At 42.8% G+C, this 16194-nt stretch overlaps 1 long non-coding RNA gene across 2 annotated transcripts; it reads right to left on the reverse strand.

The window, feature by feature from the left end:
• Positions 1 to 26: 26 nt before the first annotated feature.
• On the reverse strand, positions 27 to 10974 carry LOC126989486 (uncharacterized). Of its 2 annotated transcripts, none has more exons than XR_007743332.1 (3): positions 10786 to 10974; positions 5365 to 5490; positions 27 to 1834 (listed from the first exon to the last, which is right to left on the reverse strand). It is a non-coding gene; the product is annotated as an uncharacterized LOC126989486 (long non-coding RNA). The 2 variants fall into 2 exon arrangements; XR_007743331.1 differs by having other exon boundaries at positions 10781 to 10974.
• Between the last annotated feature and the right edge of the window lie 5220 nt (positions 10975 to 16194).

Below are 16194 nucleotides of genomic sequence, written 5' to 3' on the forward strand. Positions count from 1 at the left end.
CAATGTTCTTTATAAGTTGTTTTTTTCTATATCACGCACACTGGCACAGTCTTCTGGTTGGAGATTTAATGGCCGAGTTGCTGATAGACAAGGGCGTGTGTGTATGTGTGTGTGTGTATATATGTTTGTGTAGCGTGTGTGTGTGTATATGTTTGTGTGGTGTGTGTGGTGCATGTGTGGTGGGTGGGTGTGCGTGTGTGGTGTGTGTGTTTTGCCATGCCAAGAAGCAAGACCCCGAGGAAAAACGCGCTGGACAACATTCATCGCGTGACAGACGACGTGGGTTCGAATCCCCACGCTACGACCTTGGATGTTTCAGTCACCGCCGAGCGGCTTAAAACTACCCACATGATGTCCTGAAGACCACCCATAAACCTGGACTCTAGAGGAAACCGTCCAAGTGGATCAAGAACGCATTCCGGGGGGGCAGCATGAGCCCAGAGAAGATGGCACCACTATAAACACTGGCCTGCGCCATGACGGGCTGGGGCCGACTACCATCCAGGCCCCCTCAAGAAAAAGCCTACCGGTGCTATAGGTGTATACTTAAAAAAATAAATAAATAAAATAAATAAATAAATAAAAATAAAATCAGATGGGGCATCCGTCAGGCTGAAAATTTACATTATAGAAATATATTTTAAGTAAGCTTCACCGACTCATTCGCTTCGATAGTGGTTGTGGTGACGCCGATGTACCCGTGTGTAGGCGACCAAAGTCCACAAAAGTACATGCGTGCTGATCTTCATGATCGTGTGTGTGTGGGTGCGTGTGGTGTGTGTGTTTTGCCATGCCATGTGTGTGTGTGTGTGTGTGTGTGTGTGTGTGTGTGGTGGTGCATGACCTTCACCTCCTGTAGGGGGACATGAAGGTAAACAGCTGTTCTTCATGATCCAGAACAACCATTTACCTTTAACAACTTATTGAGAGTAAACAACCAACCTGATCATGAAAATCAGCTGTTTACCTTCAACAAGTCCTCTACAACAGGTGCAGGACTTTGGTCGCACACACGGGCACATCATTGGCGTCACCACAAGCACTTTATGGAAGCCAATGACGGATCACCTTATCAAATGCAAAAAAGAAATCTGCGACAAGGTAAGTAATTTCATTGACCACAATTTAGTCTACCTATCGGGTCAAATGATGTATACAATTATGGTCCATAATCTAAAACCTTCAAATGGAAACCTTAGTGAAATAAACGTAAAAATGGAGTCTTAAAATTTTCGTACAAGTGTAGTGTCACCATCTACTCTGGGAGATATATTCATTTTGAGAAGAAGAACCTTTGAACATAATATAGAAGCTAGAAGAAGTGAATGCAAACTATATCACCGACAAGAAACATGAATAATATAACATTAACTGCCCCATTTTACATCGACAAAAAGAAAAGGGCATAAAACACAGTTAATTAAATCTCACATGAAATGGTGTAATAACTAAAACATGGGAAATTCAACTTAATATGTAAAAAAAGCGAGATAAGTTATATAAATTAAGAAACATCCAGCAACAACCCGACATGTCGCTCCCTACAAAATACAGCAAGCATGAAGCTGAAGGCTGACTGGCTAAGTGCCGCGCTGACTCTCGGCCGCTAAGTCCAGAAGACGGCACCAATGTGCATCATATAGAAAAAAACAACTTATAAAGAGATCAACGCAAGATATATATATACACAACTTTACTCTTTCAGGAGGGTATCAGGACACCTCTACTCCCGAAATTGACCCATCTTTCTGCCACTCATCTGGACTCTCTTGTAGGAGCAGTGAGTAGTGGGCTATTTTTTCTTTTCTTTCTTCCCTTTGAAATGCTTCCTCTGCTGAAAAGAAAGAAAGAAAGAAACTCACTCACAAAGATTAAAACCAGGAATCAAATGTGTAATGCCCTTAACCAATGATGACAGCATTTTGATAATCACGACAGTACACTCGGCCCTCGACTTAACGGAGTCTGCCACGCTGCCCACGGGACGGTGCGGTGGAGAGCGGACGTGGGAGGTCGGAGCTCCCAAGGAATTTTAACTTCATTTTAACCTTTTAAGCTTTTAATTTTTTTTAATGCTTTCCATGTTTCTGCGGGGGTGAGGTCTAAAGTAGCGAAAAACATGTGCCGCACTGTGTGTTGCTGGGCGTTGACGGCTGGACGGAGGGGGGACGTGCTGGCCTATGACACTTTGGAGCCGTGTGGGTGCAGACATGACATACGACAGTGACCGTAGGGTATGTAAGGGGGAAGTTAGCACGAAAAATAAGTGGATAGCGTGCCATAGATGTACAGATTGGTACCATGCTGCATGCTTGGGAAAAAACTACGAGAAATTCTACCCCACATTCAAAGAGAAAAACATGTGGTGGCTATGTAACGATTGTGAGAATAAGACTGTAACAGAATGGGGAGTAGATGAGAAAGAGGAAGAGGAAAAGATTGAGGAAATAGCGAGAGGAGAAGCAAAGGAAGTCACCAATGAAGGGGATAACCAAGTCCAACCAAAACAAGACGATGGAACTGAGGAAAAGGAGGAAGACTAGACCAACACAGGGATGCAAGACCACGACCGCGAAGTGTACAGCAGGAGTGAGAGGGAGAACGAGGGAGAGGGTAGTCAATCAAAACAAAACGACAGAACTGAGGAAAAGGAGAAAGGTGAGGCCGACTTGGGGTTGCATGACCATAGCTACGGGACCGGAAAGAACAAGGGAGATGGTAGTCAATCAAAACAAAATGACAGAACTGAGGAAAAGGAGAGAGGTGAGGCCGACTTGGGGTTGCATGACCATAGCTACGGGACCAGAAAGAATGAGGGAGCGGGTAACCAACCAAAACAAGACAATAGAAATAAGAAAGAGGAGGAAAATGGACAGTGGATAATTGGAAATGACGTTGTTGATTAGAAAAATTCACATATTTAGGACTGGAAATAAACAAAGAGGGGGTGGGAGGAGTTGCCCAGAGGAAAGGCCATGAAGCCAAGGCAAGCAAGATGATGGGAATGATAATGAGTGCTGGCAGTAGAGATATCAACAAGTATGAACATGGAAGATGCCTATGGAAAGGTATGGCAGTACCGCAGTGCCTCTATGGAGCGGAAGTGACCAAATACAGAAAGGAGGACATTAGAAAATTAGAAACCATCCAAAATTCTATGGCAAGATGGTGCTTAGGAGCGCCCAAGAGTACAGCAGTGGAAGCATTACGAGGAGAGATGGGATGGAGTTCATTCGGAGGGAGAATAAGTGCAGGAAAACTGTGCTTTATGAGGAAAATTGAAATGACGAGTGAGGAAAGATGGCCAAAACAAGTATACAAAGCTTGTTGAGATAAATCCCAATGGAACAGAGAAATAGTAAAACTATAGAAGGAATGGAGGTACAGTGGCAAGAGATGAGTATGAAGGATATTAAAAGTAAAATAAAAGAAAATGGTCACACAGAATAGAGAAATGGCATAGAAACCAAAAGCACATTGACATGGTGTAAAGGTAAAATGAAAATAAGAGAAGATATATATGTAACGGTGACTGGGCAGGAGAGTTGCTCTTTAAGGCCAGAAGTGGCACACTAGAAGTGAATGGAAGAAACAGGGATATAAATGAACAAGGATGTAAACTATGAGGAGAAGAAAAAGAAACTATTGGCCATTTAGTTGTTGAGTGCTGTGTTTATAGGAAAGATAGAAGAGTTAGACAGACACAGAATATTTCTACCCCACAGCAACACAGAAATACATAGGCGATACTTCTCAGTCTGAGTGATTGCTTTCTGGAATAGCCTGCCAGACACAGTTATCCTGTCAACATCCTTAACTGTATTTAAGGGAACACTAGCAGAGTACCTTGGTCAAAGGCTATACGAATTTTAACCCCTACATACTGATACCAATGTATTCTTATATACAATTTCATATGATCTCATTATAACTATAGTTCCTAAACACTCTGGTCAAAGAACATATTAACTCTAAATTACTTTATTCTACTTACAGCAATATAAATATAAATACTTATTTCACTTATATACATGTCATTATATTTTATAACTAGTGTTTGCTAAGTGCAATCAACACACATTCCAGCAGCGGCTTAATAGTTTCAGTGTTAAGAGTAATTAGGTAATAAGTCTAGGTAAGCTGAGAGCATAGGAAGAGATGAGTGGGAGAGAAGGAAGGAGAATGACGACATGGGTATTAGAACAGTGCTAGGACTGACGGGAGACATGAACATAGACAGATCGACAGTGAGGCACATGAAAACTTATCTGGTCAAGTGCCGGACTAAAAGAAAGACTCTCACACAAGAATAGAAGACGGAGAGACCCGAGCAGCGACCCAAAGCTGAAAGGGAACCAACAAAGAAGAAGAAGGATTAAAAGTGGGGAAGGGTGGACGGTCCGTTGCTTGAAAATACTGACGTACAATAAATACCGGTCCGTTAAATCGAGGGCCGAGTGTATTTGAAAAGTCTGGTTAAAATCCTGAAGGTATATAGCTTGACAAGGTTTCAGATCATACATGAGGATCAATGTCCCATAATGCCAAAATACATGCTAAATATGTGATGTATTTATGCTAGGGTTGTTTGCATTTCTCTTCAAATCTGGCCCTCAACACTAAGTCATCAAAGTGAGAAACATGCAGCAATTGATGGAATTCAGTCTTGCCATGACCCACGTTTGAATGACGAACTACATACACCTGGATAAGTATTTCCTTGCCTATGACTTCAATGCTCTCAAGAGGGGTTTGAATGACAAGCTACATACACCTGGATAAGTATTTCCTTGCCTATGACTTCAATGCTCTCAAGAGGGGTTTGAATGACAAGCTACATACACCTGGATAAGTGTTTCCTTGCCTATGACTTCAATGCTCTCAAGAGGGGTTTGAATGACAAGCTACATACACCTGGATAAGTGTTTCTTTGCCTATGACTTCAATGCTCTCAAGAAGGGTTTGAATGACGAACTACATACACCTGGATAAGTGTTTCCTTGCCTATGACTTCAATGCTCTCAAGAGGGGTTTGAATGACAAGCTACATACACCTGGATAAGTATTTCCTTGCCTATGACTTCAATGCTCTAAGAGGGGGGTATCAAGACACGTGCCTCTCTGACCAAACCTTACCTAACCTAACCAAATCTGACCCTCACTTTCACAAATAAGACATTGCATAACTTTATTGTTTATACTTACAAGGAAAAGTCCTTGCACCATTATCATCCACCTTAATGACATGACCTTTGAGACAGCCTGGAACAGTGCAGTTGTTGCACAAATCAATCGGTGTGGTTAGGGAGACAGCTCAAGGGCAATTAAACAAAAAAACAATAAAAAAATGCTTGCTCCACTTACCCCCAGGAGCTTCATCACAGGGACCCTTGAAGAAGTGGAGCCCACCAAGGTGATCCCGGCAGTTGGTTGCTTCGGAACGGGCAGCGATGAGGTGCTGGATGCAAGTATGGTGTGATCAGGGGCAGCCTAGAAGCAAGTGTCATACTTGTAAATGTCTCCATCACATCTATTCACTGTAATCATAACCTATTTTCTTAACCCGGTAACAGCGACGGGCCAAATTTGTGGCTTTACCTTGTAGCAGCGATGGGCCAAATTTTTACCATGATATAAACCCCACAAATAGATGATGCACAAACTGATCACAAATGCATTGGTACTATATATTATGAAATGGTTTGTGTGAGTGATGATTTTTTCTCATTAATTCGCTTAGAGGGGCCTTTAAGATACATTTTCCCCGCAGCTACCGGGTTAAATAAGAGTACAGCACGAGACAGCCCAACCAGGGTTTGAGCCACATAAGCTGCGTCTCCAGCTGCCTAACTAACTAACTAACTTTTAGCCATTTTCACTCCATGAGGGGACACTGTTTGGGTCTAGGGGCTGTATTACAAGTCAACCCCACAAGTTTCAGGTCCCTACGAAGGTCGGTTTAGGGGCCGTATTATACATCTAATCAGAGAAGAATCTTGTAGATCTTGGCTTCCTCTTTCCAATGGTGTTTTTGTTTTGTAGCTGTGATGAATAATTTTTGAGATACAGCGGTTAAAAAGATCCCCTTCCCCCGCTGGGATGCCCGAGCGTGCCTGAGGGGATAGTCTCGTTGCGAGCGCTTAGCAAGGAAAGGGTTAAAAGAGATCCCCTTCCCCCGCTGGGGTGCCCGAGCGCACCTGAGGGGATAGTCTTGTTGCAAGCACTTAGCAAGGAAAGGGTTAAAAGAGATCCCCTTCCCCCGCTGGGGTGCCCGATCGCGCCTGAGGGGATAGTCTCATTATGAGCGCTTAGCAAGGAAAGGATAAACACATTGTAGCAACACCAAGTGCCGATCGACCCTGGATAGATAGTCTGGCCAAGGTTATTAAGTTTAACATTGTATATATATATATATATATATATATATATATATATATATATATATATATATATATATATATATATATATATATATATAATATATATATATATATATATATATATATATATATATATATATATATATATATATATATATATATATATATATATATATATATATATATATATATGCAAGAGGAGACAGCTCAAGGGCAAAAATAAATAAATAAATAAATAAAAAGCCCGCTACTCGCTGCTCCTAAAAAGAATCCAAAGAGGTGGCCGAAATAGGGGTCAATTTCGGGAGGAGAGGTGTCCTGATATCCTCCTATTGAAAGAGTTCAAGTAGTAGGCAGGAGGAAATACAGATGAAGAAAGATTGTTAAAGAATTTACCAGCGTGAGGGATGAAAGAGTGAAGATACTGGTTAGCTTGTGTGTAAGGGATTTGGACAATAAAGGGATTAGCTTTAGTAGAAAGTCGTGTGCAGTGGGGCTGTGGTAAGGGGGGAGGCATGCAGTTAGCAAGTTCAGAAGAGCAGTCAGCATGAAAATAACAATAGATGATAAAAAGAGGCAACATGGCGGCAATATTCAAGAGGTAGAAGACCATCAGTAAGAGGAGGAGAGCTGATGAGGCGAAGAGCCTTAGACTCCACTCTTTCCAAGAGGTGTGTGAGTGGAGCCCCCCCAAACGTGATGCATACTCCACACGAGGGCGGACAAGGCCCGGAACCAGGACGTTTCGCCGGTGTGCCAGTTCGCCGATACCGTCTAGAAATCATGAACGCATTTGTTTGCCCGACACTGATGGCACTGGTAGTAAGAATGATGATAGCATAAGATAAGGTTTCCTTTAATTGTTAAAATACATGCAAAAAATAAGGGTAACGGTAAAAGTAAGTAATTTTTTCCATAACTCAGGAATTATTCGTACGTAGACAAAAATTTCAAGATATCACCCAGTACACAATTTTTTACGTATCTACTTTCTTCCTACTTTCTTATACTCACTCTTATACCAATATAATTCTTTTATTTTTCTTAACTCATTTTTACATATATATTTAAGCTACACCTTTTTAATTCACACTTAAGTCATGATGTACGCGACGTGGTCGCCTCCTTCGTTCCTCCTCCCTCACACTCGCAAGTCTACGTTACTAACAAGCTTTTGTAGCACCATTACCTCAATTATCATCTCCATTTCTTTTATATCCTTATGCAAGAATAAACCTGAGTGATGGAAAAAAACAATTTTTTACTCATCTACGAATATTTTACCTTGTGGCCAGTACAGAAGGAATAGTAATACTTTGCTCTAACCAAAATTTAAGGTAGGAAAAAATGGTAAAATATTTGCATGTAGGCCTATGGTACGAGGCACCAGTTATGGATTTGGAACACTCAAAAAAACTTACAAGGAGTATCAAACACACATCTTCAACATCTGGGATGATTAATTACGCTGGCACCCAATGATGGGATTCAATTTTTTTAAGAACAGATTCTCTACATGAAGGATTTACCAAAATAAGGGATAAGGAAAAGGTGTTCATGGGGGAGAAATTGAGAACCCTGATTTATAAGCTGACAGTAACAACCGGTTCTCGGGATTAAAGAAATTCCAAGAACAGGTTCTTGCGAACCGGCTGAAGCACATCACTGCTTGCACCGTTAAAACTAATTTAAAAAAAAAAACTTGGCAGACCCTCTGAAAGCTAGGAATGACCAGGAGTAGTTTTATTTTTTTTAACTCAATTTTAAAGCACAACAATAATTATAAATCCTCTTAAATTACATTTAGTGCATTTTTAATGTCGTCTTTTTCATTTGCATGTGTGTACCTTTCTGCTACAAATAAATATTTTTTTCAGTTTTTTTTCCCATGTTTCGTTTTCCTTAAATCAAATATTTCACATTTTAACCAATAACAAAGAAGAAAACAGTACCAAGAATCGCCTTCTCAATGTTCAGAGCCTACTGTAGGAGTGACCCGTAATCTTTGACCGCTGGACGGTTCGCCGACCGTCCAGAGACCGTCGGCGAACTGGCACGCCGGCGAACCGTCTCGCAATCCAAGGCCCCTGTATATGGACAGCAACTGTGCAGGGGATTTAAGACCAATAGCACTGGCCAATTCATCATACAACTATTTATGGGCATTGTGAGACAAAAGATTGGAGATCATATTAGAGAAGTTGGATAAAGGAGTGATCTACAGGCAGGCTTCACAGATTAAAGAAGTCACAGACAACTTGTACATATTAAAGTACTACTGTATCTCTGAAACATACAAGAACAAAAACACACTAATAGTAACATTATTGGACTTCAAGAAAGCTTTTGATTCAATTGAGAGGAAATTTAATAAAAACACTTATGAACAACAATACTCAAGGCTGATAGATATAGCACAAATATATCATAATGACCAAACACATTTACATTTGAACAATGAAAAAGTCTACAATCAACATAACAAATGGAGTACGACAAGAGTGTAATGGTTCCACAATCCTCTTTCTGCTAATAACATAAGAAATCATACAGAAACTACAAGATAAATAAATTGGATTAAAAATGACAAGTTCAGAATTCCTATTTTATACTATGCTGACGATGGACAACAACTGTCAAGAACAAGCAAAGTACAGCATCAACCTTATGCAGAACAAAGCTATGCAAATGTGGGCTCCAAATAAACAAAGGAAAATGTAATATATTAATATATAATTAACAAGAACAACCAGAAACAATTGCAGGCATTAGAACATGTAATAAGAGTATCTTGGAATAACAGTAGAAAACAAGGACTGCTTTAAGGAACATAAGAAAGAGAAAATGAACAAAGCCAATCAACTAGCAGACATGGCACACAGCATCACGGAAAGGAGTTGTAACAGGTTGTTAGTTGGAAAAGTGTACTGGAAAGGCATCGGATTGGCTACACATTATATGGAGCAGAAATACTAGACTCCACGAAAAAAGAACAAACTCCAGTGCATAGAAAACAAAGTTCACAGATGCATTTTACAGGTCCAAACATATACAGCAAGCTGCGTCTTGAGATCAGAAGTAGGAGCAAAATCAACAGTAGCCCGAGATGCAAAAATAAAAATCGTGTTTACTAAACACTAATAAAAGAGAATAGAAATGAGGGTACATGTTCGTTCAGAGAGTTGCCCATCTCAAAATCTGATACAATGGCTATTTATTTCAGGCCAAAATATTGTGCTTTTTCATTTGGACAATTTTTCTTCGGAAATAACTAAAATGTGACATTGCAATTTCATCATCCGCCGCCGCTTTTGCAATTTCATCATCCGCCGCCGCAAAACAGCTCGCAGAGGATTTAGGGTGGGGGAACATTTAAACTATCCCAACCGAACTTTACGACCTAACAGCTAACGGAGGGGCTTCACCCCCCTCGACCCCCCTGGACGCCCCACATGTATATGCTATATCCCACGCCGGGGCCCACAACACCGCGGCCCGCACAATAGAAACAAACACCAAAATTTTAAAAAATCAGTAGCAGCGTTCCTATCAATTTGAGATGCATATATATGGGGTTCAAAATGCAAAGAATAGTGAGATCTAACCCATGGTCAAGGTGAGAAGTACCACGGTGAAAGGGGCAACTCTCTGAACGTGTAGTGACGTGTACCGACTTGGCAGTCACCCACACTAATGGCTGGTTGATGTGCTGGGAATGACTTCACATCAGCCTACCAAGCTCACATCAGCCTACCAAGCTCACATCAGCCTACCAAGCTCACACCAGCCTACCAAGCTCACATCAGCCTACCAAGCTCACATCAGCCTACCAAGCTCACATCAGCCTACCAAGCTCACATCAGCCTACCAAGCTCACATCAGCCTACCAAGCTCACATCAGCCTACCAAGCTCACATCAGCCTACCAAGCTCACACCAGCCTACCAAGCTCACATCAGCCTACCAAGCTCACACCAGCCTACCAAGCTCACACCAGCCTACCAAGCTCACATCAGCCTACCAAGCTCACATCAGCCTACCAAGCTCACACCAGCCTACCAAGCTCACATCAGCCTACCAAGCTCACACCAGCCTACCAAGCTCACATCAGCCTACCAAGCTCACACCAGCCTACCAAGCTCACATCAGCCTACCAAGCTCACACCAGCCTACCAAGCTCACATCAGCCTACCAAGCTCACATCAGCCTACCAAGCTCTCAAGAAACTACCGCGAGAAGACTACCGCGAATTACTGAGAGTTTTACGTCCCCTTTGATGATCTACGGTAAGGTCTAAGCTGCAGCCCCGTTTTAATTAAGGAATACATTTTAACAAGCTTAATACGGCCATGGACAACAAGCCCCAACCTGTCATTGATGTAAATGTTCATACAAAAACACCTTACCATGCTTGAAAAGACAGCTCCTCGTTTCCAGCAATGGCCTCCAGCACACGTGAAGTCCTCAGGCGACACACTGAATCACTGATGAACTTGCTGGCCTCGTCCCCGTGACAAACTTCTTCGCCACTCGACCGACGGAGGGAGCGAGTCAGTCGGCGGACGTCCTTACCCCTCCGCGACCACGTGGGCTCTGCTGTGCTGCCCTGCCCGGCCTGCCGTCTGTGGCTGTCCTCAGACCCAGATTAATTGTCGTACTCTGCCGATTTCCGACCCAAAAACTGCCTCCTCGACGCCAATAACTGCCTTCATATATAGTTATCGTTAAAATGGTTAATTATTAGTGCTTCTTGGCATTAGCTATGGCTCAGAAACCGGTAAATACGAGGCTGGCAGGGCTGCCAGATTTACTCAGGGACTTCACGCCTCCACACCTGCCTAACGCCCCTTTCCCCCATCACCGTGAGGACTATAATCTCCCTTAAGTAATGATGCAATAGTTGTATGCATTCCCTTACTTTGCCGTTTCAACTTCTCCTTTTCTTCCCTTTCCTTCCTTATCCCACGCATCCATTTCTTTCCCTTCCCTTAATTCCTTCGTATGCACCGTCAGCCTCCAGAACCACTACACCGTAAATGTAAATTACGGAGGAATAAGTAGTTTTAAGTATTATAAGTAGATATAAGTGCCGCCAGAAAGCCATTACCGCATAGAACATTCCAGACACGCACTTGAGAGACCCACTCCATTCCCCCGCTGTCACCCCTGGTGTCCGCCAGACACCATGTGACCCGGGGCAGACAGCTTGCTTCCTGCGCCAAACCCATTGCTTGGCGTCCCCCACCTCAGCCTTGTCCCCCTAGGGTCCGCCAGACATCACGTGACTACCCTTCCCGGGCAAACCCTTGGCCCTCCATCTTGCCTTCCTCCCCCCCTCTCACAAAAGTCACGTAGCCCATACTTGCTTCGAGAATGCTCTAGGACCAAGATGATTCAGGGGCTGAGGAACCTCCCATATCAAAATAGGCTGAAACATCTAAACTTACATTCACTAGAGAGACGAAGAGTGCGGGGAGATCTGATAGAAGTATTCAAATGGGTCAAGGGTTACAACAAAGGCGATATAAGTAAAGTACTGAGAATTAGCCAGCAGGATAGAACTCGCAGTAATGGATTTAAATTAGAAAAGTATAGATTTAGGAGAGATATAGGCAAACATTGGTTTAGTAATAGGGTGGTGGGGGAATGGAATAGACTTAGCAATCACATAGTTAGTGCAGGGACGATAGCTTGTTTTAAGAGTAGACTGGATAGCTACATGGACGAGGGTGACAGGTGGTAGTGGGGGAACGATAGCTTGTTTTAAGAGTAGACTGGATAGCTACATGGACGAGGATGACAGGTGGTAGGGGGGGGGGGGTATGGAGTTGCCCTGTGTAGACCATTAGGCCTCTTGCAGTCTCCCTATGTTCTTATGTTCTTATACACACTATACTCTGATGTATTATTGCCTTGTACTATTTTGTTTTATTTTTGAGATGCGGACTAGTTACGTTGCCATTTGCGGATCAACCCACGAAATCTGAGCGCACAAAACCCCTGATGATAATGAAGCAGGAAATAAAATGACAATGAAATATAGCTAGAACACATGATGGGCGGAGGTGGAGGAGGAGGGGTTGAGGGGGAAGGCGAGGAAAGAAATGGAGGAGGAGGGGTTGAGGGGGAAGGCGAGGAAAGAAATGGAGGAGGAGGGGTTGAGGGGGAAGGCGAGGAAAGAAATGGAGGAGGAGGTGGAGGAGGGGGAGAAGAGAGAGAGAGAGAGAGAGCATAAGAACATAGGGAAAGTGCAAGAGGCCGAGTGGTCTACACAGGGCAGCTCCAGAATCCCCCCACTACTCACGGTGGGTGAGGTGTACCCCGTCACCTTACTGCACCCACACCTCACTGCCACCTGTCATCCATGTAGCTATCCAGTCTACTCTTAAAACAAGCTATCGTCCCTGCACTAACTATGTGATTGCTGAGTCTATTCCATTCCTCCACCACCCTAATACTAAACCAATGCTTGCCTATATCTCTCCTAAATCTATACTTTTCTAATTTAAATCCATTACTGCGAGTTCTATCCTGCTGCTGGCTAATTTTCAGTACTTTACTTATATCGCCTTTGTTGTAACCCTTGACCCATTTGAATACTTCTATCAGATCTCCCCGCACTCTTCGTCTCTCTAGTGAATGTAAGTTTAGATGTTTCAGCCTATTTTGATATGGGAGGTTCCTCAGCCCTTGAATCATCTTGGTCATCCTCCTCTGAACTGATTGTAGCAAGTTGATGTCCATTCTGTAGTGTGGGCACCAAAACTGGACAGCATAATCTAAGTGTGGCCTAACTAACGCTAAATAGAGTCTGAGGATGACCTCTGCACTCCTGTTGGTTACCGTCCTGTTAATAAAGCCTAATACCCTGACATAAGGCAAGAATTATGAGATAGAGAGAAATGATGAACTGTGAGGTAAAGACAGAACACACAGAGATAAGAGAGACAGAACTTGACATAATTAAGGCAAGAATTATGAGATACAGAGAAATGATGAACTGTGAGGTAAAGACAGAACACACAGAGATAAGAGAGACAGAACTTGACATAATTAAGGCAAGAATTATGAGATACAGAGAAATGATGAACTGTGAGGTAAAGACAGAACACACAGAGACAAGAGACAGAACTACACATAAGGCAACAATTATGAGATACAGAGAAATGATGAACTGTGAGGTAAAGACAGAACACACAGAGAGAGACAGAACTAGACATAATTAAGGCAAGAATTATGAGATACAGAGAAATGATGAACTGTGAGGTAAAGACAGAACACACAGAGAGAGACAGAACTTGACATAATTAAGGCAAGAATTATGAGATACAGAGAAATGAACTGAGGTAAAGACAGAACACACAGAGAGAGACAGAACTAGACATAAGGCAAGAATTATGAGATACAGAGAAATGATGAACTGTGAGGTAAAGACAGAACACACAGAGATAAGAGAGACAGAACTTGACACAATTAAAGCAAGAATTATGAGATACAGAGAAATGATGAACTGAGAGGTAAAGACAGAACACACAAAGAGAGACAGAACTACACATAAGGCAAGAGTTATGAGATACAGAGAAATGATGAACTGTGAGGTAAAGACAGAACACACAGAGAGAGACAGAACTAGACATAAGGCAACAATTATGAGATACAGAGAAATGATGAACTGTGAGGTAAAGACAGAACACACAGAGAGAGACAGAACTTGACATAATTAAGGCAAGAATTATGAGATACAGAGAAATGATGAACTGTGAGGTAAAGACAGAACACACAGAGAGAGACAGAACTAGACATAATTAAGGCAAGAATTATGAGATACAGAGAAATGATGATCTGTGAGGTAAAGACAGAACACACAGAGATGAGAGACAGAACTATTATAAAGAGGAGTGGGAGAAAGAATTTATATTAGAGTTGGCTGACGATTAGAAATGGATCTTGGTATGTACAGAAAATTGTGTACAAGTGTGTGAGTGCCACTATGAGGAACAGCTGGCTGGGATGATTAAGAGAGAGCGATCGAGGATTAATTAAAAAGATGAGAGGGCAATCAAGATATATATATGAGGAAGAATTAATTAACTGTGAGGTAAAGACAGAACATTTGAAACATTTAAAACATTTCAAACATTTCTTAATAGCCCATTAGGTACAGTTACATATGCTTTTGCATGTATTGTTAGAGGCCAGCCTTTACATAACACAGAGATAAGAGAGAGACAGAACTAGACAAGGCTATCTCGACCGGTAGGCGCTGTATCGCAATTTTGAGACCAGAAATGGCTTTGCTGTGACGTACTCTCCCAGGAATATCCACATATGCAAGGAAATAGCCCCAGTAACGAAGATAAGTTTCCAGATTTTCCTCACATGTGGGTAGTTTTAAGCCACTCGGCGGCGGCTGAAAAATCCCAGCTTGGTGGCACCGGGCAGGGATTGAACTCGCGTTGCCCCGAATGTGGCGCCATCATGCTATCCACTCAGCCACTGCCTCCCCCACTGCTCTGTCCATGGTAGCGTTGCCCACACGGGTCACCTCAGCGCAGGCAGGACAAGGCTTCTTCACCATGGACGGGCTTGTCAACCTGGTGGAGAGAGAGGTAGGTTAGGGTAGCTTAGGGTAGGGTAAGGTAGGTTAGGTAAGGAGGAGAGGCTAGATTTGGCAGGGAGGGAGAGATATGGCAGGGACACAGGCATGGAGAGAGTGATTTGGCAGGGACAGAGGCAGGGAGAGGGAAATATTTGGCAGAGACATGTAAAGAGAGCAGGGGAGGACACAGTGCTGGGAGTTTTAGTAGAGGACCTGGAAACAGTGCTCAGAAGGGAAAGACTCCAATGGTTTGGACATGTAAAGAGAGTAGGGGAGGACACAGTGCTGGGAGTTTTAGTAGAGGACCTGGAAACAGTGCTCAGAAGGGAAAGACTCCAATGGTTTGGACATGTAAAGAGAGCAGGGGAGGACACAGTGCTGGGAGTTTTAGTAGAGGACCTGGAAACAGTGCTCAGAAGGGAAAGACTCCGATGGTTTGGACATGTAAAGAGAGCAGGGGAGGACACAGTGCTGGGAGTTTTAGTAGAGGACCTAGAAACAGTGCTCAGAAGGGAAAGACTCCGATGGTTTGGACATGTAAAGAGAGCAGGGGAGGACACAGTGCTGGGAGTTTTAGTAGAGGACCTGGAAACAGTGCTCAGAAGGGAAAGACTCCAATGGTTTGGACATGTAAAGAGAGCAGGGGAGGATACAGTGCTGGGATTGTAGGAGAGATTAGAGGTAGAAGGAAGGAGACCAGTTGGTAGACCTAGGAAAACATGGAGAAGGTGCATACAGGAAGACTTTGCAGTGATGGGATTGGATGAGCACTGGGCAGAAGACAGAGCAGAATGGAGATAGAAGGAAGGAGACCAGTTGGTAGACCTAGGAAAACGTGGAGAAGGTGCATACAGGAAGACTTAGCAGTGATGGGATTGGATGAGCATTGGGCAGAAGACATAGCAGAATGGAGGTAGAAGGAAGGAGACCAGTTGGTAGACCTAGGAAAACGTGGAGAAGGTGTGTACAGGAAGACTTGGGATTGACAGGACCGTATAAGCACTGGGCAGAAGACAGAGTAGAATGGAGGAGAGCCATAAAGCGTCCAACTGCTCAGGAAGATTGAATTAAATGGACCTTAACCTAAATAATAATGATGATAATGACATTGTACTTACCAGGGATTGAGTGGTCATAGTAGTAGTAGTAGATCAGCTGTCATGGAAGTACTATATAAGGGATTCAATAGTACACATAGTAGCAGTATAGAGGATTT

Source organism: Eriocheir sinensis, unplaced genomic scaffold (assembly GCF_024679095.1).
Source record: "Eriocheir sinensis breed Jianghai 21 unplaced genomic scaffold, ASM2467909v1 Scaffold119, whole genome shotgun sequence".
In the NCBI taxonomy this organism is placed as follows: Eukaryota; Metazoa; Arthropoda; class Malacostraca; order Decapoda; family Varunidae; genus Eriocheir; species Eriocheir sinensis.